General features: G+C 43.5%; 1 protein-coding gene across 4 annotated transcripts in view; it reads right to left on the bottom strand.

The window, feature by feature from the left end:
- Positions 1–25,093, bottom strand: part of LOC137318799 (coiled-coil domain-containing protein 102A-like) — a 533,993-nt gene that overhangs the window by 273,394 nt on the left and 235,506 nt on the right. The gene's annotated exons all lie outside the window — the stretch shown is intronic.

Genomic DNA, 25,093 nt, shown 5'->3' with positions numbered 1-25,093 from the left:
ATCGCCTAAAGAATTTTCCAGATTTTTTTCCCCTCTAATAGGCTTGGATTTTTATCTGGTTTCTCACAGGAGATTACATTTCCATTGTCATTTACCTCAAGAACTGAAATTTCTAATGTCGAAAATAAGGGTTTAAACAAAAAAAAACATATTTCACAACAATAACATTACATTTATCCAGTGAATTGTCTTTTGTGTCTTTTAATGATTTCATTAAAGTTTTTACTTGAAGGTGGTCTCGGCCTTTCCCAAAAGACCGGGCTTAGACTTTATACCTTTGCCCAGAACAGTGACCCTGCGAGCTGAATTTAGATTTGCAGTCCAAACTAGTGCAGTGTGCCCAATTTCACAGGATAAATCAGTATCATTCATTCAGCTGTACTAATGGAATAATCTAGTAGTGTAAAGGAATATATATAAAATATTTAGTTTTCACATAAAATTACAGACAGAGCTGTGCAATTTAGTCCCAAATGCATCAGCAAAAATCCCAGAATACTTTTTTTTTTAAATGGAATTTAATTTAATCACTTCAAATCAGTGGCCCTGATATTATCCCCTACATGGCATAAATACCCCTGTTACATAGCAGCAAATCCTCTGACTCAATGTAATCAATGCCATGGGAGATCTACTTGCAGTATAAATAAAAAATCTATTCACAAATTAGAAAGAGTGCCACTTGTACACTGCACATAACTGACAAATATAGAAAGAGAAGCATCTGAAACATGACTGTCAGGCTTAGCTGATTCTGAATTTGAATGCCTTGGACCACACAAAATTTCAATGGTGTGCAAATGATTCACTCACACTCTTTATTAATAAATATTATTTTCTCATGAATTATTATTCATTATATTATTGTGATCTTTTTATTATTTGCTAAATTAAAATTCTCATTTATGGCTAATTGTGAAGATGTTGTTAGTTATGTGTTCTGCTGTCAGAGATTTTTCACTATTTCTCTTTCTTATTTTAAGAAGTACAGTAATAACAGAGTATTGCAGCTTGTTCTCTGATCTGTGTGTTACTCTAAGAGCAACCAGAGATGTGCTCTGTGTAAGGTCATCAGATTGGATGGAGGCTGTGAGTCAGCAATCTCAATTTGCAATAACTTTCTTTGCCAGCAGTAGAGCAAGAGCCCAGAGCAAGGACCTTTCAGGTCAGGAGGAAGACATTTATACTAGTTATAGTGAACAATTGAAAGAGATAAACCACTTTCACAAACAACACACGCTCATCCTCCATTCATGAAATTCTAAATATCATCTGTTTGAGGCTGTGTGACAAGCTGTGAATATCCTGACTCTAATGTTTTGAAGATAGCTAAAGAACATAAGAAATAGGAGCAGGAGTAGGCCATACGGCCCCTCGAGCCTGCTCCGCTATTCAATTAGATCATGGCTGATCTTTGACCTCAACTCCACTTTCCCGCCCGATCTCCATATCCCTTGATTCCTTTAGAGTCCAGAAATCTGTCCATCTCAGTCTTGAATATACTCAATGACTGAGCATCCACAGCCCTCTGAGGTAGAGAATTCCAAAGATTCACAACCCTCTGAGTGAAGACATTTCTCCTCATCTCGGTCCTAAATGGATGACCTCTTATCCTGAGACTATGCCCCCTAGTTCTAGACTATCCAGCCAGGGCAAACAGAATCACACATCTACCGTGTCAAGCCCTCACAGAATCTTATGTTTCAAATGAGATCACCTCTCGTTCTTCTAAACTTCAGACAGCATAGGGCCATTCTACTTAATCTCTCCTCAGAGGTCAACCCACTCTAAGGAAAGTATATCCATCCTTAGGTAAGGAGACCAAAACTGTCCTCAGTACTTCAGGTGTGGTCTCACCAAAGCCCTGTACAATTGCAGCAAGACTTCCTTACTCCTGTACTCCAGCCCCCTTGCAATAAAAGCCAACATACCATTTGCCTTCCTAATTGCTTGCTGTACTTACATGTTAACTTTCTGTGTTTTGTGTACAAGGATACCCAAATCCCTCTGTACACCAACATTTAATAGTTTCTCACCATTTAAAAATATTCTGTTTTTCTATTCTTCCTACCAAAATGAATAACCTCACATTTGCCCACATTATACTCCATCTGCCACATTCTTGCCCACTCACTTAACCTGTCTATATCCCTTTGCAGACTCTTTGGGCAGGACTTTAACTGCCAAGTCCGGTTGGGTTTGGGGTGGGAGGGGCAAACAAAATCACATTTTTATGGAGCGGGAGGGAATCCCGGCTCCAACCCGCCAAAAAACGTGTACGACCCAGTCGCATTTGGGTGTGCGCGCGGATCAGGAAGCTGGAAGTCCCGCCAGCAATTAAATCCATCAGGCCGATAATTGAAGGAGCAAATGTACCTCATTGAGGTACTTAAGGTAGTTTATTTTTTGTATATTGGACACTTAAAATTTTTTTTAACCTTACCTGGGCGGCTTTCCCGTGGCTTCCGATTCACGCCTGGTGAAATCAGGCGGGAGGGGATGGATCAGTGAAAAATAGACTAAATAAATTAAATAAAATTACATTTCCCATTGTAAAAAAAAATAAATATACCTCGATCTCCAATGTCTCTCTGATGTCTGATGTCCTCCCCCCGCCCATGTCTGATGTCTCTCCAATGTCCGATGTCTCCTCCCCTGCCAATGTCCGATGTCTCGTTGTACCGTTGGTTAAAAAGGGAGAAAGAGTTAGACCGAGTAATTACAGGCCAATCAGCCTAACCTCGGTGGTGGACAAATTATTGGAATCAGTTCTGAGGGACAGGATAAACCATCACTTAGAAAGGCATGGAGTAATCAAGGACAGTCAGCTTGAGTGAATTTTTTGAGGACGTAACAAGGAGGGTCAATGAGGGTAATGTGTTTGATGTAGTGCACATGGATTTTAGCAAGGCTTTTGACAAGGTCCAACATGGCAGACTGGACAAAAAAGTACAAGCCCATGAGATCCAAGGAAAAGTGGCAAGTTGGATCTAAAATTGGCTCAGTGGCAGGAAGCAAAGGGTAATGGTCGACTGGTGTTTCTGTGACTGGAAAGCTATTTCCAGTGGGGTTCCGCAGGGCTCAGTACTAGGTCCCTTGCTTTTTGTGGAATATATTAATGATTTGGACTTAAATGTAGGGGGCATGATTAAGAAGTTTGCAGATGATACAAAAATTGGCCCTGTGGTTGATAGTGAGGAGGAAAGCTGTAGACTGCAGGAAGATATCAATGGACTGGTCAGGTGGGCAGAAAAGTGGCAAATGGAATTCAATCGGGAGACGTGTGTGGTAATGCATTTGGGGAGGGCAAACAAGGCAAGCGAGTACACAATAAATGGGAGGATACTGAGAGGAACAGAGGGAACTTGGAGTGCATGTCCACAGATCCCTGAAGGTAGTAGGACAGGTAGATAAGGTGGTTAAGAAGGCATATGGAATGCTTTCCTTTATTAGCCGAGGCATAGAATATAAGAGCAGGGAGGTTATGCTAGAAGTGTATAAGACACTAGTTAGGCCACAGCTTGAGCACTGCATACAGTTCTGGTCACCACATCACAGGAAGAATGTAATTGCACTCGAGAGGCTGGATCCAGGACCCCACACCACCACCACCCCCCACCCACCTTACCCGCTGCCATTTACATGTGGCTAGCTGAAAACTGTCTTCAGTAGCAGTCCCAGCAAGGGGAGCAAAATGCAGGTCAAGCAATTATATGACGGTAAGCTTCATATGGCAGAATTTTCTCTCATTCGCTGCTGAGATCGCAAAGGAGAATCCAGCCCATCGTATTCACGTTGTCCTTGTATTAGAGTTTCTCAGTTTGGAAGTGTGTTCAGAACATTTTCCAGCATTTTTCACAATCAATGATACAAATGGTAATCTAAACCCACCCTCAAACTCCAAATTGCCCAATAACCCTTCATTTAAATGAAAGACCAACTTTCTTGTGCATCAGAGTTTCTTCTTTCTGATTGATAGTGTAACCCCTCAGTATGACAGTAATGTACAAGGTCATTGACTCATTTTATACAACGCAGCAAAATCTAGTTTCTGCAAATAGATGATTCTATCAGGCCGCAGCCTCAGCCATTTCTGCAGAGGTAAATGATGAAAACAGCGATAAGAAAAATTACATGATTGGAAGCTATTTCATATTTCAGTGCAAAGAACAACATGTCAATCTGCACAGTAAGTTGATTTTATTGTTTGTCAAAGTTACAAGTCCTTACAAATGTTTTTAAGGCAGAACTGATTGGTGTGGCAGGTTATAACATTGCTCTTTCAGCTCTGCAACTTGGGATTTGCATTCAGCCAGATTGATGGGATGAAGTCTTCTCTTTCTGTTGGCTGTAAAGGTCCTAGATGAAGTGAGTTTGGTCAATCTCAATTCAATTCCTTCTAGGCATGGACCCATCGCACAAAACTGACCGCATATTGGCATGGAACTAGCGATCAGGGATACCATTAGATTGGTTATTATATGAAATAAAATGTCACACTGATGCAGTAGAAGGTGCTCTTCTGAGATTATGTCTGAGGCGCATTTTGGAGATTGATTAAAATAAGTCTAATCTACATCTAACACACATTATGCCTGAGAGCACTTGGTGCAAAACAAATTGGTAAAATGTTCCATTATCCACCACTGACCTGTACACAAAATATAACCATGCCACCTGGTATACACAGCAGTCTTTACAGTCCCCAAAATAAGATTAAAGAATAGCAGGATATTACATTATTAGAAAAGAAATCCCTTCTTTCCAAATAGTATTTGGAAAAACCAGCATAAATGCTGAACAGTAATAGATGGTATTTGCCATATAAAGTTAGCATTTTGTCATTTTCTAAAGCCTTGGCTTTTCCTACCCTCCTCTCTTGAATTTTGTCCCTCTTCTGGAGGTGATTATTTATTTTTGAATATGGTTCCATGGGGCTAGCAGCCCTCTGTTATCTTTATCAAGTGATTATTCTTCACTTGTGAGTTTTGACCATCAACAGCAACATACCTAGCCTGATCCTGTCCTCATATAACACCTTGGTCTTTTTAAATAAATTACCGGTTATTGTTATTTGATAATGTCTGTTACAAATTCATGGCTACTGTTACTTGTTTACACAAGAGTTTCAAACAAATATATGTCATTACAATTTTCTTGTTACATTGATCAGGTTTGGCAGCTTCTAAATGGGCAGTATAGTCAAAAAAACTACAGAAATGCAGTGACTTATTTTTCAACAGTTATTTTGTTTCAAAATGAATGACCTTGAATCTCCAGTCAAGCTAGTTGAATCTAAAAAATGAACTGATACTTCCTCTTTTTTTATTTTTATAGGATGCCACAATGCTGCCTTAGAGTGTAGGACTTTTTGGCACTAAAAATGGGACAGCAAGTGGGATTGTGGTTGAGATGACAACGTGGCTACAGAAAAGTTGTAGATGGGCTTAAAAGAGTGATTATGGTGTTGCTTTGGTTAAAGGCAGGTACTTGGCCAGTAACAGTGAAAGCTGAACGTGAAATATGATCATGAGAGTCTGTGTGCATTGTTGGACGTATACAAAGTGTGCTTGAGGGTCAATGGCTACCATATGTTACCTGGTGGTAAAATCAAGTAACTGAAATAGAATGAACTGAACTCTGAACAGAGAACCACGGACCATGGATTAAATGTAGGTACCCGTTCAGGTTAGCATTAAATAGGGATAATTTATTATTAGAGGCCTGTTTAAAGTAGCCAGTGGTGTATTTTATTGTGAGATCTAATTTCAAGTATTGCATGGACTGTATCTTTTGTGTGACATGGTTTACTGTGGTATTGCACTACTTTGCCTGTGCTATGCTTATTGTGTTGCAAAAAGACACTTTAATCCTTTCTGGCTTTTAAATTATAGTCCTAGTGTAGGAAGTTTTGTTCCCAATTTTAATGAGCGTGGGTTGATTCAAATTGAACTAAATCTCCAAAACTAAGACTGCACCCTCATCCTTGATAAAGACGCCTGTCACCCGTGTCATTTAAATTGAAATCATCATATGTCAAAATAGTTTGAATGCAGCAGTCATAATAAGATCTAATTTAATCAGAATCAATTGCCAAGTACAACTCTGGTACAAATTACCAACAGTCTTTGCTGTACTGAGGCAGAATTTTAAGGCATCGCAAATTATTCAGGGCAACACACTCCACCAGTACACAATATCCATTTAGAATAAGTGATAAGTGTTAACCTCATTACAAAATAAATTATTCCTTATACTTATTCTTCTAGGAAACAATTATTTGATAAAATAAAACTGTTACATTTAAAGAAAAAGCAACTCTTTACTGCTGGGATTTTCAAGTGACATTTTGTGTTTTGACAGGGCTGATACAGAGATTTCAACATCTAAAATATGGTAAATTTTTAAATTACTGATCCCCTGCTAGCTGTAAATGCATGCAGCAGTGCAGTGAAGGCTAATAAAATATTTAAAACACACGCTTATCGATTAAGATCAACTTGCAGGTTGACAACCTGTCACGGTAAATTCAGTGCCTAAAACATCTAATGATTTGGATGCAGTCTGAATAAAAATCCCACTGACAGAACTCCTTACTGCCAGAAGTGCCTTGACCATTCCATGACCCAGAAATTCAGAGATTAGGAAATTCTAACTCACAGTCCCAGGGTATAGAGAATTGCTCTTTTTGGATCTATATATCCAAACCTGTCTACCAAATATCATTCATTGTAGTACATTACACGCACTTAATGCAGACAGAGTATGTGATACGAGCCAATGGCTCCAAGTAAAGTGTAATGATGATGCTGTGCGACCAGCAGTGAAAGCGCAAGAATGAGTTTGAACAGTTCCAGTTGAGCTAGTCTTTCTAGCAGATCTTTCAGTCTGATAAGTAGGAAACCAAATTGGGATGAATTAGGGACTTTAAAATGGATATGAAGTTTTAAGTCCTTTACTTTGGATTTAAAATAAATAATTAGATACGACATGCTATACTAAATCCACAGGGAAACACCTCCTAGTTAATTTCTTGGCTCTCCCTTTCCTTACTTTCAGCCACCTATCAATTTGCTTCCTTCTTCAACCAGTAAAGCAGGTGTGGAACATGAGCATCTCCCACAACCCACTACTTCACGCTGTAGTAACATGGTGCCAGTCTTGCTGGTTTTCCTCCGCTACTAGTTGGAGCACTTTCAAATCAAAAAATGCTCCATCTAGTTGCCCAGCCAGTGAGAAAAATAAAGTTCATAGGTTAACTCTATCTTTGGCCATCTGTTGCCCTTTCTCCCCCAATCTCCTCTCTTCCGCTGTTTAAGTTTCCCCGGTTCTAATAGTGGGTGCATTTTAGCCCTACCTACAAGTTCAAGCCTCAAGTTTCAAGTTACCTGGACTCACTGCCCATCCCCCGACCATGCTTATTCTTTGTTTTCATCAGTGAGCACTGGATCTTTGTTCAAATTGGCTTCCAAATTCCTGGACTTCTCTGCCGTCAAGACTACGCTACTCCATTGGACTGTACTGGACTATACTGCAAGACTCAGCTGCTGCGATTCTGATCTGCTATTCAGTTGCTTAGGTTTTAAGGTAACTATGTCTAGCCTACTGCCCATCTCCCACCGCTGTTGTTACTTGCTGAGCTTATGACTATCCTACTGATCTTTCAGCTTTAATTTGCTACAGTATGGTTCCTGCCAGAAATTCACTCTCCTCCACTTCTGGATCTTATAGTGACCTCCAACTTCACCACCGTTTTTCGCTCCACGATCGATTCTGCACACCTCCTGGCTCTTCATTCCCACGGAAATACCTCCAGCAGTGCATCCTCCGATACTCTACCCTTCAAAAAGCTTCTGGACTCACTCGTCCTCTACACCTATCTCTGAACCTGGACATCAGTTCGTTGATGCTCCAAGCTGACTCCACCCTATCTACATCAACTTTATCCCACAACAGGACCTCTGTCTTTAACTTTGGACTCCCTCCTACTGTCTCCTCTTTATTCCCTGTTCATTACCAGGACATATCTATCCTAAACTTGCTATGTAACCACGCCTACGTAACTTGAGTTTCCCTGTATCCATTCGCATGTGCATTTTGGCTGCCGCGCTGGACCCGAGCCCATCAATCTATTTCCCCTTTTATCTTCTTGTCTCTTTATCCCTCCTAGGCCCCTCTCTCCTGTTGTCATGCTTCCTTTCATTTCTACCCTCTTGGGTATTCTGCCTCCCCCCCCCCCCCCCCCCCCGAAATACCTACCTCAACCCTTCAGCATTCCTCGACCTTCCTACTCTCCTGCAGTCGTTCCAGGCTTGACTCCTTCTTAGATAAGCCAACAGCTTCCCTCTGTGGCTTTCTTGACATCCACCGAAGGGCCCATCGAGGCACTCATCGCTGTCTCCTTACAAGTAGCAACCCAACTGCCCCATCCTACTCTCTCACCGACTTTCCTGCCCAACGCCAATCTCCTTCCTGTCCCACTCAACCCTCCCGGCGCTGATCCTGTGGACTCTGCAAGCTGATCAGCTATCACTGCCCCTCTCTGCGGCGCCCTCTAGAATGTCCATTCACTTGTGAACAAGGCCCTTGCCATCCATGAGCTTATTATGAATGATTGCATTGACATCATGGCCTGGATGGAAACCTGGCTGATGGTTGATGACCCCTTCCCCGTAAATGAAGCCTCTCTACCTGGCTATATCTTTCACCTCTTGCCCCGCCCAGACCGCCGCAGTGGCGGTGTGGCCCTTATCACCAAATCACAACTTGGTCTGTCCCCCTACTCCTCTGGCACCTTCTCCTCCTTTGAGCATCTCATCTTGTTCCACCCCTCTCACCTCTCCTTTAAAAACTTTATTCTCTACCGCCCACCCAAGTACCACGTCAAGTTTATCACTGAGATATCTTCATTGCTTTCCTCCCTCAGCCTTTACACAAAGCGACTTCTCATCCTCAGCGATTTCAACCTCCATCTCAACTCATCATGCCCTCTCTCCTCTGAGTTCACTGCCCTCCTACCCTCCCTTAATCTCTCCCTCCATATAACTCCCCTACCATATTCATGGCCACCCCCTTGATCTTGCCATCTCACGTGGCCTCTCTACTCCCATTGTGTCGATCACAGATAAGGCCATCTCTGATCACTTCCTTTGTAACCCCCTCCACACACATCCCACTTCCGCCTCCCAACCCCACTTTTTTTTATGTCCGCTCCTGGAAAAAACTCTCCCCCCAAGTCACTTACAACGGCACTTTCAAATTCCCAACCGTCTAACCTTTGGCCCTCCATTCACCACGACAATTCTGCAGCTACCGATCTGCTCAATCACACCCTCACCTCCACCTTTGATGCCTTTGTCCCCATTAAAAACATGACTCTCTCTCTCACCCTGGTCATTCCCCCTTGTATGGCCCTCATCTCCACTCCCTTAAGTCCAAGAGATGCAGACTTGAACGTTTATGGCAGACAACTGGTTTAGCTATTCATCGCCAGATCTGGCTGGACCACATAAAGCACTATAGGTTCATGCTTTCCTCTGCCAAAACTGCTCACTGGAATGCAAAGATAACCTCCAGCTTTTCTTCTCCACTACAAACTGTCTTCTTAAACCCCTCTCCCCTGCTTCCTCCAACCTCACCTCCAACAATAAGTGCGAGGAGCTCACGGATGTCTTTATCACTAAGATTGAGACCATCCTTCAGCTGCCTCTGCTGCCTCACTCCCTTCCCCAGCTCTGAACTTGCATTTTTCTCTTGTTTCACACCCATCCCCCCTCACGCCCTCACCGAGCTCATCTTGTCCATGAGACCCACCTCCTGCTCCCTCTACCCTATTCCCGCCAAACTGCTGAGCACCCAACTTCCCTTCCTGGCCCCCATGTTAGCTGATATTGTTAACAGTTTCCTCTCCTGAGGTAGTGCCTCCCGCCCCTTCAAATCTGCCGTCATCACCCCCCTCCTCAAAAAAACTATCCTTGACCTTTTGTCCTTGCAAACTACCACCCCATCTCCAACCTCCCTTTCCTCCACAAAGTGCTTGAATGTGTTGTCGTCTCCCAAATCCATATTCACCTTTCCTGCAACTCCGTGATTTGAATCCCTGCAATCATGGTTTCTGCCCCTGCACAGTACTGAAACGGCCCTTATGTAAGTCACAAATTACATCCTATGTGATTGTAACCCTGGTAAACTAGCCCTCCTCATCCTTCTCGACTTGTCTGCAGCCTTTAAAACGGTTGACCACACCATCTTCCTCCAACGCCTCTCCTCTGTCGTCCAACTGGGAGAAACTGAACACGCCTGGTTCCATTCTTATCTATCCAGCCCTAGCCAGAGAATCACCTGCAATTGCCTCTCTTCCCACTCCTGTACCGTTACCTCTGGAGTCCCCCAAGGATATATCCTTGGCCCCTTCTTATTTCTCATCTATATGCTGCCCCTCGGCGTCATCATCCGAAAACACAACATCAGGTTCCACATGTACGCTGACGACACCCAGCTCTACCTCACCACCACCTCTCTCGACCCCTCCACTATCTCTGATTGGTCACACTGTTTGTCCGACATCCAGCAATGGATGAGCAAAAATTTCCTCCAACTAAATATTGGGAAGACCTAAGCCGTTGTCTTTGGTCCCCGCCACAAGCTCTGTTCCCTTACCACCAACTCCATCCCTCTCTCTGGCCACTGTTTGAGGCTGAACCAGACCGTTCACAACCTTGGCATCCTGTCTGACCCTGAGATGATCTTCCGACCACATATCCGCTCCATCACCAAGACCGCCTACTTCCACCTTCATAACATCATCCGTCTCTGCCCCTGGCTCAACGCATCTGCAGCTGAAACCCTCATCCATGCCTTTGTTACCTCTAGACTTGATTATTCCAATGGTCTCCTGGCTGGCTTCCCATCTTTCACCCTCTATAAATTTGAGCTCATCCAAAATTCTGCTGCCCGTATCCTAACTTGCACCAAGTCCCGTTCTCCCATCGCCCCTGTGCTTGCTGACCTACATTGGCTCCCGGTCTGGCAACGCTTCTATTTTAAAATTCTCATCCTTGTTTTCAAATCCCTCCAGGGCCTCGCCCCTTCCTATCTCTGTAACCTCCTCCAGCCCTACAACCCTCTGAGATAGCTGCGCCCCTCCAACTCTTGCCTGTTGCGCATCCCCAATTTTAATCGTTCCACCATTGGTGGCCATGCCTTCAGCTGCCTAGGCCCTAAGCTCTGGCATTCCCTCCCTAAACCTCTCCACCTCTCTACCTTTCTCTCCTCCTTTAAGACACTCCTTCAAATCTACCTCTTTGACCAAGCTTTTGGTCACCTACTCTAATATTTCCTTACGTGGCTTGGTGTCAAATTTTGTTTGATAACACTCCTGTGAAGCACCTTGGGACGTCTCACTACATTAAAGGCATTCAATAAATGCAAGTTGTAGTCACCTAGCCAGTGAGAAAAATAGAGTTCACAGGATAACTAAAGAGTATGAACTTGGCTGAATTGGTAGCATTCTCATCTCCGAATGAAATGATTGTGGGTTCAAACCCCATTCCAAGACTTGAGCACACAATCTAGGCTGACACTTGACACAGTGCAGTGCTGAGAGAATACCACATTGTCAGAAGTGCTGCCTTTCAGATGAGATGATAAACTGGCGCCCCAACAGTTCAAGTAGACACGAAAAATCCCACGGCAGCATTCAAAGAAGTGCAGGGAGTTGTGTTTGTCAACATTCCTTCCAAAAACACCACCACCAAAAACAAATTAACTGGCCATTCATCTCATTTGCTGCTGTTTGTAGGAGCACTGTATGGCTACGTATTTGCCGACATAACAACACTTGACGACACTTTATTGGCTATAAAGTGCTTTGGGACTAACCAAGATGGAAATTTGGAATCCCATAGTCTTTTACTATGGAAATCAGGCCACTTGAGTTCATGGGGTACCCTGAAATTCCATGATTCAATCTTATTCCATCAGTGATAATACAAACATAGGATTTTCTTTCCAATATCATAACAACTTCATCATGACATTCTGGGTATGATTGTGTTTCTGGTTCTCCTTTGGCATAACCTTGGCATTAGCTGTTGCAAGATTGCATTTATATTAGAAAGGAGTGTTCATATCAGGTACGGTAGCATAGTGGTTATGTTACTGGACTAGTAATCCAGAGGCCGGGACTAATAGTTCGGAGACATGAGTTCAAATGCCATCCTGGCAGCTGGGGAATTTAAATTCAGTTAATTAAAAAAAAAATCTGGACTAGAAAGCTAGTATCGGTAATGGTGACCATTAAAACTACCAGATTGTCATAAAAACCCATGTATTCACTCATGCCCTTTAGGCAAGGAAACCTGCCGTCCTTACCTGGTCTGGCCTATATGTGACTCTGGACCCAATGCAATGTGATTGATTCTTAACTACCCTCTGAAATGACTTAGCAAGCCACTCAGTTGTCACCACTGCCTTCTCAAGGGCAATTAGGGATGGGAAATAAATGCTTGCCTTGTCAGCGACGCCCACATCCCATGAATAAAAAAATGTTTAGTTGTGCTATAGTACAAAATGTTGCAAGTACTCTGTACAAAATGTTGCAAGTACTCTATATCTAATTCTAACAAGTGAGTTTATAATATCCTTGTCCTTCACAGTTATTAGGTAGCTAGAAGAGTTGTGCCACTGTTTAGTCGACAGCACAACAGAAGTCATCCAGTATGACATTGAAAAGCATAGATCAGGTCCTGACAGTCAATAATGAAATTTAATGTTTCCATGGAGTGCAACTCCATGCTGATCCCTCTCTACAATGTAATCATTTCACCAACAGAAATAAACCACAAATGTACAAGGCTGTGGAGCAGCTGTTACCTAAACAAATTTCACAGAGGTAACAGAAGAAATTTTAAAGAGGCACTCATTTCATGAAGGAATGTTTAACAAATCCGCTTCTGTGTGGAGGAAAGGGGGGAGAAGAGCCAGATGAATCCTGACAACATCACAAGCAACCGACACAATGGTGCATTTCCAACAACAGTTTGTGTGTTTGCATGCAAATAGGAACAAGTTCTCCAAATACTTTTCCATGAAGGCAGTCCAGGTCCAATTTCCGCACTAGTTTTGTTGGGGAGAAAAATTGGGTGAAGAGCTGTTCAGCCAGCTCCCCGCCCCCTTCCACTGGTACTTCAGGCATCATACGGCATATTTCCTATCATTTGTGCCTTAGCCATGATGGATGCATCCCTGACATCCACTGTTGCTAATGGCCTCGGGGCAGAGGGTTAAAGTTTAAGTCATCAGTTTTCCCATAATGTAATCAATCACAGAGCCGTGCATGGCACCGCAGTAATTTCCATCCTCCCAATCAGAAGAGGGCGCCCCAGCAAAGCCAGGGACGCTGTCAAGGGGCAACAAAGATCTGCTGCCATTGTGACAGATTGGAAATCTAGCCCCTCCCTCTTTAAAACGCAGACACAAGAGCTACATTGTAGGTAATTATCCCTACACTAACACTCTGCCTTAAAGTAAAGAAAAAAAATTTTAAAACACATTTTCAAGGGAAAAGCATTGTCTGTTGCCAATGCTACCATTTGATTCACGCTGATGAATATCTGAAAACAGATGTCTGCATCTGTCACTTAAAGTAGGAAGGCCACAGTCATATTGAGAACTAAAATTTGATAACCAACAATTTGATAACCAACATCTACAAGAATGATATTCAATGAAAACATAAAGATACAGCAGATTAAAAATAAATTGAACACTACAAATAAATATTTCTGTTTGATTTATCCGTTAGATTTAGATTCAAGAACACCAGGGAGATGCACTTGAGGACTTCATGCATGTTTGTTTCCCTTTCAAAGTGTCGTTCTCATGTGTCTCAATTCACTTATTATGGACTCAAGAAGGCGGCAAGTATTGTCAAGATACATACGATCATACGAATTAAGAGCAGGAGTAAGCTATTCGGCCCCTCGAGCCTGCTCTGCCATTTGATAAGATCATGGCTGATCTGATTGTCACCTCAACCCTACAGAAAGTAAATGAATTATACCACAACAAAAATACATTAAAATCAAGTAAATATTTAGCGATCTATGCACTATTAAATATTGTCCTTGAACCAGGTCATTAGTGCTTACACTCTTCATTCTTGCTTTAGTTTCACGTTTTGAGTGATGGTTTCTGCTCATCAAGGTTGAGCGATTCGAACAGTAGAAAATGGCATACTTTTCAGGCTATACTAGTCTCCATTCACTAATTTTAGCAAGAAAGTAGACTTGAGTATAAAGTGGGGAATACCAAGTGATGGTTAACTCAGCATTTCAATCACATTGATAGAGTTCCACAAGAAAGAATAGTGGACTGCAAAGGTTTTCCATTGGTATGCCCCATAGCCTTTTTGGATTAATGAAGAATACTGAGGCAAAGCTATAGTAGCCCCTGTGTTACTCCATAAACAAGAAGATTTGCCTTCAATCATTCAACTCCCGTGGTGCTGCTGACATGATCTTGTAGAAGACAGATAACTCAGTTATATCTCATTTATGTTTGCAGAGGATAAATTGGACTCAGAATAGTCCACCTTCATCAAGTCCCTTGGTCTCCATGGCTTTGAGCTGTATTAAGAAGCAAGAAATGAATTTTCTCTGCTGCAGAATAAACAGAGCAACATTAATCCCTCACTGGGCAGATACAGCCTTTGTAGAACTCTAAAGTTCAGTAAAGTTGGAGGCCACTCATCTCAGCCCCAGGACATCACTGCAGGAGTTCCTCAGGGCAGTGACCTAGGCCCAACCATCTTCAGCTGCTTCCTCAATGACCTTCCCACCATCATGTCAGAAATGGGGATGTTCACTGATGATTGCACAGTGTTCAGTTCCATTCACAATTCCTCAGATAATGAAGCAGTCCGTGCCCACATGTAGCAAGACCTGGACAACATCCAGGCTTGGGCTGATAAGTGGCAGGCAATGACCATCTCCAACAAGAGAGAGTCCAACCACCTCCTCTTGATATTCAACAGCATTACCATCGCCGTATCCCCCACCATCAACATCCTGGGGGTCATCATTGACCAGAAACTTAACTGGACCAGCCACATAAATACCGTGGCTACAAGAGCAGGTCGGAGGCTGGGTATTATGCGGCAAGTAACTCACCACCTGACTCCCCAAAGCCTTTCCACCATCTACAAGGCAAAAGTCAGGAGTGTGATGGAATACTCTCCACTTGCCTGGACGAGTGCAGCTCCAACAACACTCAAGAAGCTCGACACTATCCAGGACAAAGCAGCCCGCTTGATTGGCACCCCATCCACCATCCTAAACATTCACTCCCTTCACCACCGGCGCACTGTGGCTGCAGTGTGTACCATCCACAAGATGCACTGCATGTCAACAGTGTTGCACACTTAGTCAGCGTTTTGGGTCCCAGTCAGTGTTTGCTGACAAAATTTCTCTCTCTCTCTCTCTCTCTGCCATTCCTCTCTTTACCTCTCCTACTCGAGTTTCCATTCCCCATTGGCTTCTCTGCTCCTACCAAACTTTGGCTGCTAATAGACTGCACCAGGTTCTCTGTCTCATCAACATTGCTCATGGCAGTCATCCCTGCTGCCGTTTTCTGTAGGCAGAATTCTTTTGAGAACAGAAGTTCCTGCCTACAATATACAGTGGCCAGCGTCAGTACCTTTAATGGCCAGAATAGCTCTGAGGAGAGAATCCATTATTAGTCAGACTCGAGTAGGAGTGGGACTGGGGGAAACAGATGGCAATGAGGGGTTGCAATAGATGGCATTGAAGGTGGAGAAATGGATGGCATTGTCGGGGCAATGGATGGAAATGAAGGGGTAGAGAGAAGGAAGCAGTGAAGTGGAGAGGAAAATGCATGAGAATGAAAGGGACAAGGGAAGGAGAAAATGAAGAGGACAGAGAAAGGGGAGAAGTAGCTTGAACTGAGAGAAGAAGAATGCCAGCTTGAATGGGGGGATGATGATGAAATACCAGTTTGAACTCGGTTGAAGGGGAAGGCATGGCTGCTTGAATTAAGGAGGGAGAAGGAGAAGAGTTCCAGTGTGAACTAGAGGAGTTGGAAGAGCAGAAAGTTTCACTGTGAAAGTACAGGGAATTGAATGGGGTATAGTGCATCTGTGAACTGGGGTGGTGGGGTTTCTTGTGGAAAAATGGACTGGAGGTACTTTTGGGGAAGTGACGCTCTGGTTGGTCTGTTGTAAATCCAAATGGTACTTTGTTTTTCATCCTTTAGATTAAAAATCTACCAATTGTGAAATATGGAAGTGCTTAAAATTAATTAGAATACTTAATTTATTATGTAAAAATTCAAAATTTCCTGGGAAAACATGAGCAGGACTCCTTCCTCCAGAAAATCCACCACTGATTATGTGCCTTCAACATTTGGATTCCCCCTTCAGGCTTTCATGTACTTAGGTTTCTTTCTCCTTTAATATAATGAAGGCATGTTGTCTAGACCTACAGCTTCAATTACAAAACCCATCAAATTGTTTTCATATGTCAAAGGTTTATAATCAGGACCATTCTTGAGGTATCTGCTTTTTGGTGGCTGTATCAGTTATTTTGAAACTGTTGGTCAGTTTTTGCTAGTTTTCTAGGTTGGCATGTATAACACCCACTAGTGGTCAATCAGAGCATGCCATTGCCAGGACCTAAGAGCAAATCGCTTGCCTGCTCGCTTGGCCAAAGGTGAAATATGTCTCCTTGGCGGACCAAAAAGAAGAAAAAAAAATTAATACCAAAATAACTTTAAAGAAGCATATCCATAGCGGTTGATGGATGGATAACTCCAATCCCTGATAGACCTAACGTGGTCTGTCCCATTAGGGGGCAAGTGTGTAAAGGATTTTGGACAGTATAATACATGGGACAAGGGCTCATTTTACTACCTGTATAGAGATTATATTGATTTAAAAAGAAAAAAAAACTGAATAGCCGAATAAATGTCTTAATAGTCATTGGTTTACATATGAATGCAAACACTGACAGTTTTCTCTCAGAATTTGAAAGGTAAGATATTTTGTGGCATATTTATTTAAATAATTCATTCCGCTTGTATTGATCATCCAGTAATTAATGTTATCCATACACAACACTCTAGAATCAACAGTAATATTAGACTGGGTGTTCAGCAGGCAATTTTCTAGGCAGTTACTATTGATCAGCTATTACTTTTCCCAAGTCTGAGAAAAAGGTCATGGCACAATCAACAACAACATCAACAACTTCCATTTATATAGCGCCTTTAATGTAATAAAACGTCCCAAGACACTTCACAGGAAACAAAATTTGATTATCAAACAAAATCAGCATTTAACTAGCACCATTTTATGTGGCGTTGTCATCACAAACACACAGACTAATACAGTCTACTGAATTGGCTTTCAAAGATGGAGAACTGATGCTGTTTCTAATTATTCATTCACAGTTTTAAGCCATTCACATTCTGGCCTGGATAATTTGGAGTCATGGGAAGAAAATTGACTCCTGTGCTTGATACCAGAATCCAACATTTTTGTAAAAAATGGGTTGCATGACCACAAGCATTCCTGTAGTTGGCTCTCCCTCTTGTGCAGTGATCTCCCCTCCTACCTAACTACCTTGATTACTATGCAGGGACTGGTGGATAAAGCATAAACAAAATATTTTTTAAAAAATCTGCATAGGCACAAGCACAGATTTTGCTTAAACGATGTAAGTTTTTTTGTTAACCTATTCTTTTCTTCTACAGCGCAGCACACATGGATAGATTTTCATCTTCAGTTCTCCCAGCCCATGAAGCTCTGCCCCAGGGGAATTGAAAGTGAAATTATAGCCCTACAATATTAGGTCTCAGAAAAAAATCCTGGGTGGGAAGGTGAACCAGCCATGAGAACTCAGGAGGGTGGTAGAGATCAGCATCAGACGTTTTTCCTTACATGCCAGCCTGTCAGTCCATATTAGTATAAACAGAATTGGTTTAATTAGCCGGTAGGAACACCAGCATCACATTTAACGAACAAATCCAATATTCAACACAGTTGTAAACAACGTACTGCACAATTTACAGCACATTCAGACAGTCCTTTCAGACCTTATCTATGGCAGAAGACATGGAGCACAGTTTCTGGAGCGAGAGGGAATGAGAAAGGGTAAGTAATGTAGCTCCTGACTGCAAGGAGGATAGGAAAGGCTGCAAGAGCTACATACCATATCTACAGGGGTTGGCAATGGCTGTTGTTTTGTGGGACGTACAAAGGAGTTTTTAGTACACTATGGGACAATGTGCAGTTTCCCCCCTTCCCCCAACTTTATTTTGCTTCAGATACTGCAGTTGCACTTTAGAATTTGTTTCCTATGTTTCAGCAGTTGTTCTGTATAATTTATATTCACATGAAATTTGCAGCATGAGTTTAGCTAATAAAACTCCAGAAGTTCCCCTGTACACAACTGAGGGTCTTTGAGCCTTGGCTCTTGCCAACCTGCACTTAAGCTCTCTCGGCTTAGGAAAGTGATGCATGTCCCTACAGCAAAGAATATGCACTTATATAGTAGGCAGACAGAAACTTCTATCTCCGTGCATTTCTCAGTAGCTTGGTTTGGAGATTCTTTGCGTGTGTGTGTATCAACAACTAGCAGACCAAAATAAATATTAAAAAGAGAATGTAATTATGCTTTTAATCATTTTATTTTCAGTTTCAGTATTCTTGATAGTGTTTTATTTTTGACAGCATTAGGCCTAGGATCGCTTCTGGTGCATTCAACGCCTTAATTTGATGAATACAAGGCCAGGATATGAGTTGTGTAAAATTGGAACATGAGAGGGGAAAATTGAGCAAGGTGGTTTGGGTGAAGTCAATAACTACAGAACATATACTGCAGAAACTAAAAGCCAACACTTCACCTAATGTACATGTATAGGAAATGCTACATCATACACCAAGCTGAATATAGAAAGTTCAGAGGGGAAGTGAAAAAGGAAATAAGAGGGGCAAAGAGAGAGTATGAGAATAAACTGGCGGCTAACATAAAAGGGAATCCAAAAGTCTTTTATAGGCATGTAAACAGTAAACGGGTAGTAAGAGGAAGGGTAGGGCCGATTAGGGACCAAAAAGGAGATCTACTCATGGAGGCGGAGGAGATGGCTGAAGTACTAAATGAATACTTTGCATCTGTCTTTACCAAGGAAGAAGATGCTGCCAGAGTCTCAGTAAAGAAAGATGTAAGTGAGATACTGGATGGACCTAAAATGATAAGGAGTAGGTACTAGAAAGGCTAGCTGTACTTAAAGTAGATAAGTCACCCGGTCCGGATGGGATGCATTCTAGGTTGCTGAGGGAAGTAAGGGTGGAAATTGTGGAGGTACTGGCCATAATCTTCCAAACATCCTTAGATACAGGGTGGTGCCAAAGGACTGGAAAATTGCAAATGTTACACCCTTGTTCCAAAAAAGGTGTAAGGATAAACCCAACAACTATAGGCCAGTCAGTTTAACCTCGGTGGTGGGGAGACTTTTAGAAACAATAATCCAGGACAGAATTAACAGTCACTTGGACAAGTGTGGATTGATTAGGGAAAGCCAGCACGAATTTGTTAAAGGCAAATCATGTTTAACCAACTTGATAGAGTTTTTTGATAAGGTAACAGAGAGGGTAGATGAGGGCAATGCAGTTGATGTGGTGTATATGGACTTTCAAGAGGTATTTGATAAAATGCCGCATAATAGGCTTGTCATCAAGATTGAAGCCCATGGAATAAATGAGGCAGTAGCAGCATGGATACAGAATTGGCTAAGTAACAGGAAACAGAGAGTAGTGGTGAACGGTTTTTTTTCGAACTGGAGGGAGATGTACAGTGGTATTCCCCAGGGGTCGGTGCTGGGACCACTGCTTTTCTTGATATATATTAATGGCTTGGACTTGGGTGTACAGGGCACAATTTCAAAATTTGCGGATGACACAAAACTTGGAAGTGTAGTGAACAGTGAGGAGGATAGTGATAGACTTCAAGGGGATATAGACAGGCTGGCGGAATGGGGGGACACTTGGCAGATGAAATTTAATGCAGAAAAATGCAAAGTGATACATTTTGGTAGGAAGAATGAGCAAAGGCAATATAAACTAAAGAGCACAATTCTAAAAGGAGCACAGGAACAGATAGACCTGGGGATATATATACGCAAATCATTGAAGGTGGCAGGGCAGTGAGAAAGCGGTAAAAAAAAGCATACGGGATCCTGGGCTTTATAAATAGAACCCAAAAGCAAGGAAGTCATGATGAACCTTTATAAAACATTGGTTCGGCCACAACTGGAGTATTGTGTTCAGTTCTGGGCACCGCATTTTAGGAAGGATGTGAAGGCCTTAGAAAGGGTGCAAAAGAGATTTACTAAAATGATTCGAGGGATGAGGAACTTTAGTTGCGTGGATAGACTGGAGAAGCTGGGGTTGTTCTCCTTGGAACAGAGAAGATTGAGAGGAGATTTGATAGAGATTTCAAAATCATGAAGGGTCTAGACAGAGTAGAGAGAAACTGTTCCCATTGGTAGAAGGGTGAAGAACCAGAGGACATAGATTTAAGGTGATTGGCAAAAGAACCAAAGGTGACATGAGGAAAACTTATTTTACAAAGCGAGTGATTAGGATCTGGAATGCACTGCCTGAGGGGGTGGTGGAGGCAAATTTAATCATGGCCTTCAAAAGGGAACTGGATAAATACTTGAAAGGAAAAGATTTGCAGGGCTACGGGGATCGGGTGGGGGAGTGAGACTAGCTGGATTGCTCTTGCATTGAGCTGGCACGGACTCAATGAGCCGAATGGCCTCCTGCCATGCTGTAACCTTTCTATGATTCTATGATTTGCATGGAGATATCTCTTACTTTTACAAGAAATACATAATTTTTATGGCTGCTCTACTTGTATTAGCTGCTGAAAACAAAGTAATGCAGTACGGAACAAAAGTCAATTATTAGCTTCGCCCTGGTATGAACTATACACAGTTGTCTTCCAGTGCACTTACAGAAAGTATTACAACTGGTCCTCAGAGAAATAACCTGAGTTATGATGTTGTTCGGCAGGTGGTGTACCATGTTTCCAACAGATGGACAGATTGCTATAAAAATGTGGACATTATTTAAGCAGACGTTGAGCTCCATTCTGGTTTTGTTCCTTTGTTCTTTATGTGGTTCCCTGTGTGACTTATCTTACACAACACAGGGATGTTAAATTTCAAAAAAAGAACATAATAGTCTTCCAGCTGGAGGTACTGTATTAATCCTATCAACCCCTTCATAATCTCTTTCATATGCAGTATTTTAGGAAACCATGGGGGTAAATTTTAACAACGGGGTGGTCAGCGTGGGAAACCCAGAATTTTTTTTTGTGCGTTTTCTCGAGCGATTGTGACTCAATTGAAGGCCCTTTATGTGACTTCTGGGTTTTGAGGCTTCAAGCTGCGCAGCGGGCATAATGTGCACCTGAATGACATGCACTGAATTATTTAAAGGGCCATTGCAACCATGGATTTTGAGGGAGAAAGGAGGAACAAAGCCAAATGGAGTAACAAAGGATGAGGCCAGCACGCCGGTTCAGTGACTCTTCGCTGCAGGTGCTGTTAGCTGGTGTGAGGAGCAGGAGGGAAACATTGTACCCAGCTGACAGGAGGAAGCGCCCTGCTTCTGCCACCAAGGCCTGACTCGAGGTGGCAGAGGAGCTGAGCAGCAGGAGCATCGTCTCAAGGACGTGGGTACAGTGCAGAAAGTGCATCAATGACCTAACCAGGTCAGGAAAAGAGAATACAGTTACTGATTCACCTACACCCTGTGGTGCACATTACCCCCACCTCTCACTCTGCCCTGCCAAACCTACTCCATCACATCACTCCTCATCCACTTAAGACTCAGTATCAACCTACCATCACTTTCCATGTACTTCCTCACCTCCCGATTTGTGAACCCACCACTCCCACTCACCCCAATCCTGCATTGTCATGAATCTGTCTGACAGTCACCCTCTCATGCATCTGTTTCAATGGCAGCCTCACCCAGAGCAATGCATCCATCAGGTGACCCCATCACCCTCACTAACTCACACATCTGTTCTTTCTCCCCTTGTAGGAGAAGAGAGCGCAAAATGCAAGGGAAAGGACTGGAGGGTGGCCATCACAAATAGTGGCTCAGAAAGAGGCATTGGAGGAGGCCTTGGAGCTGAGCCGGACGCTCCAATGCCTGGCTGTTGGAGATGCCGAGACTGGCACCCCACAAACATCTGTTGACAGAACCTTAAAATCCCTCACAGACAACACGAATTGATGCTATCAATGCTTGACCAGTTGCACATCTCAGTATGCTAATCGCAACATAACTTCTGCAATGATTCTGAATATTGCTGTATGTTCTCTTCCAGGGCTTTTAAGGATTGCTGATGCAGCAGACGATCTGGACGAGGGCGATTTCTTAGAGGAACTCCATGCCTCTGAGGGCGCACCATCACGTCATATCGAGCCATGCACCAGCGCAGATTCTCACATCTCAGTGGGTCCTGGTAGACAGTTAGTTGGGTTGTCACCTAGTGATTCACCATTCACAAGTGTGCACGAGCATACATAGGTAGCAGGGGCAGCTCTGGAGAGTCTACTTTGGTGGGCGCACTCTTCTCCAAGCTCTGCTCAGCTGGACACAGATGCTGAACCACGGGGGCCATTGTTGAAAAGGAGAATGATAGAGGTACAGCTGAACCTTTGCGAGGTACTGAAAGACGTGCCACACACACTCTCCACAATATCAGAGAGGATGGAGGAGTCCACCTTCAGCTTTAGTGGAATGATGGCGCAGGTAAGTGCAGGAATGTCTCTGATGGAGTGAATGGCATCCTTCCTTGAGCTTCAAGCACGGCTCAAAAATGAATCCATTCAGGCCCTGACAACGGTCATGCGGACTCAGGGTGCCCACTATTCTTCCACCTTAAACAAGCAGGCAGATATTTTAGCAGTGACCTTACAAGGTATCACATATGTCCTGCAAGCTGTTTTCCAGCAGAGTGGTAGGAGTGATGTGGCCGTGGATCTGGAGAGGGATGTTGTCGAAAGGGGACATGGAAGTGGGGAATCCACTCAAATATATATATATATATCTATCTCATATATATATATATATATATATATATATATCTCACCCGTTGCACCCCCTCAACCAATATCCGCAATGCTGCCTCCTCTCCCAATGGCAGAGTCTGCCCCTGCACAGTTGCAGGTGGAACAGTCTTTGGCGGGCCCTCACGGCCTCCAAAACCCAAAGGGCGTAGGCTGAGAGCTTCTCAGCAGTCAGGGCAGGGACCTGAGCAACCTGCCACTACCTCTGCTGAAGTCACAGGGGATGCAACACATAAAAGCAATAGGAAGAGGAAGGCAAAGGTTTTGTAATCACTGAAGGTATGCACAAGGGTGTCTAACTAAATGTCACGTTTTTCATTTCAATTTATTTTTTGTTACATTCACATTAAATATCATACTTGTCGTCACCACTGCTACGTCTTGTCCATTCTTGAGTCCCTTTTGTGAAAGCACCCTTGCATGTCCCTCATCATGAACGGCAAGACTTGATGCCACCCATTGGGCTCATTTACAATGGGAGTATTTGTGGTTGTAGTACTGTTTTGTACAAGCGGAGCGGGATGGGAGGGCTGGTGGTGATGGTCATTTCAGGTAGTCTGAGTACTTCACTATCTTCATTTTGCAGATCTGCCTATGAGAATCTATCAGATATGAGTGACTCCCTGACATCACGAGCAGCGATGTATGCCGCTGCTCTGCCGGTGGGTTGCCCATCCTCCTCATCCTCCTTATCTTCTTCAATGTTGAGGCTGCTTCTTAAGCGCCTGGGACTTCATCACCTGTAACCCTCTCTGTTGAAGGACGTTGAGGAGGACGCAACTCACGACTATTATTCTGCACACCGTCGCCAGTGAGGACTGAAGGGATCCTCCAGATCTATCCAGGCCACCTGCGGCACATCTTGAGCATTCAAATGGCTTAGACCATAAGACCATAAGAGATAGGAGCAGAGGTAGGCCATTCGGCCCCTAGAGCCTGCTCCGCCATTTAATAAGATCATGGCTGATCTGATGGCTTGTTCAATGACAGACCTGGTGGTGATGTGACTGTCATTATACCGCTGCTGTGCCTCATTGGTGGGGTTGCTCAGAGGTGTCATGAGCCACATCTGCAGGGATTATCCCATGTCTCCAAGGAGCCAGCCCTTAAGTCTGCCTTGTGCTTGGAAGAGGGCCCGGATGTTGGATTCGCACAGAATGAAGGAATCATGGCAGCTGCCAGGGAATTTGGCACACACCTGCAGAAACCTCTTCCGGTCGTCGCAAACTAGCTGCACATTGATGGAGTGATATCCCTTTCAGTTGATTAACAGTCTTAGCTCGTGTGGAGGTACCCGGATTGCCACGTGTGTGCAATCAATTGCGTCCTGTACCCGTGGGAAGCCAGCCAGAGAGTGGAAACCCGCTGCCCTCTCAGTCTGGCTGATGTTGTTGCGGGGGAAGTTGACGTAATCGGATGCCCTGGCAAACAAGCCATCCGTGACCTGTCTTTTACACTTATGTGCAGATGACTGAGAGATCTTGGTGATGTCACCAGTGGCACCCTGGAAGGATCTGGAGGTGAAAAAATTGAGGGCAGTGGTGACTTTAACTGCGACGGGCAATGCATGGCCACCAGGCCCAGCCGGGAGCAGTTCTGCATGAAGGAGCATGCAGATGTCTGCGACCACCTGGCGACTCAATTTAAGCCTGTGTACGCTCTGCTCCTCAGAGAGGCCCAGGAAGCTCAGCCTCCGCCTGTAGACCCTCTCACGTGGGTAGTGCCTCCTACGACCTTGGCCCCTTTGTTGGTCCCCTCTCTGCTCTTCTGCAGGTCCTTGTGGCACACCTCTGTCTTGTGGACCTGCATCTCCCAGAACTGCATGCCGTGCCTGCCATGGATGGTGATGTGGCTACTCCTCAGATGTACTGTAGAATAAATCCATTGCGTCCTCCATCCTGATGGTGTCAGTTTGAGGGTGTCCAAA

The sequence above is a fragment of the Heptranchias perlo genome, chromosome 3, assembly GCF_035084215.1.
Source record: "Heptranchias perlo isolate sHepPer1 chromosome 3, sHepPer1.hap1, whole genome shotgun sequence".
Classification (NCBI taxonomy): domain Eukaryota; kingdom Metazoa; phylum Chordata; class Chondrichthyes; order Hexanchiformes; family Hexanchidae; genus Heptranchias; species Heptranchias perlo.
The sequence above is the reverse complement of the archived record's forward strand: the minus strand, read 5'-3'. Positions and strand labels throughout refer to the sequence as shown.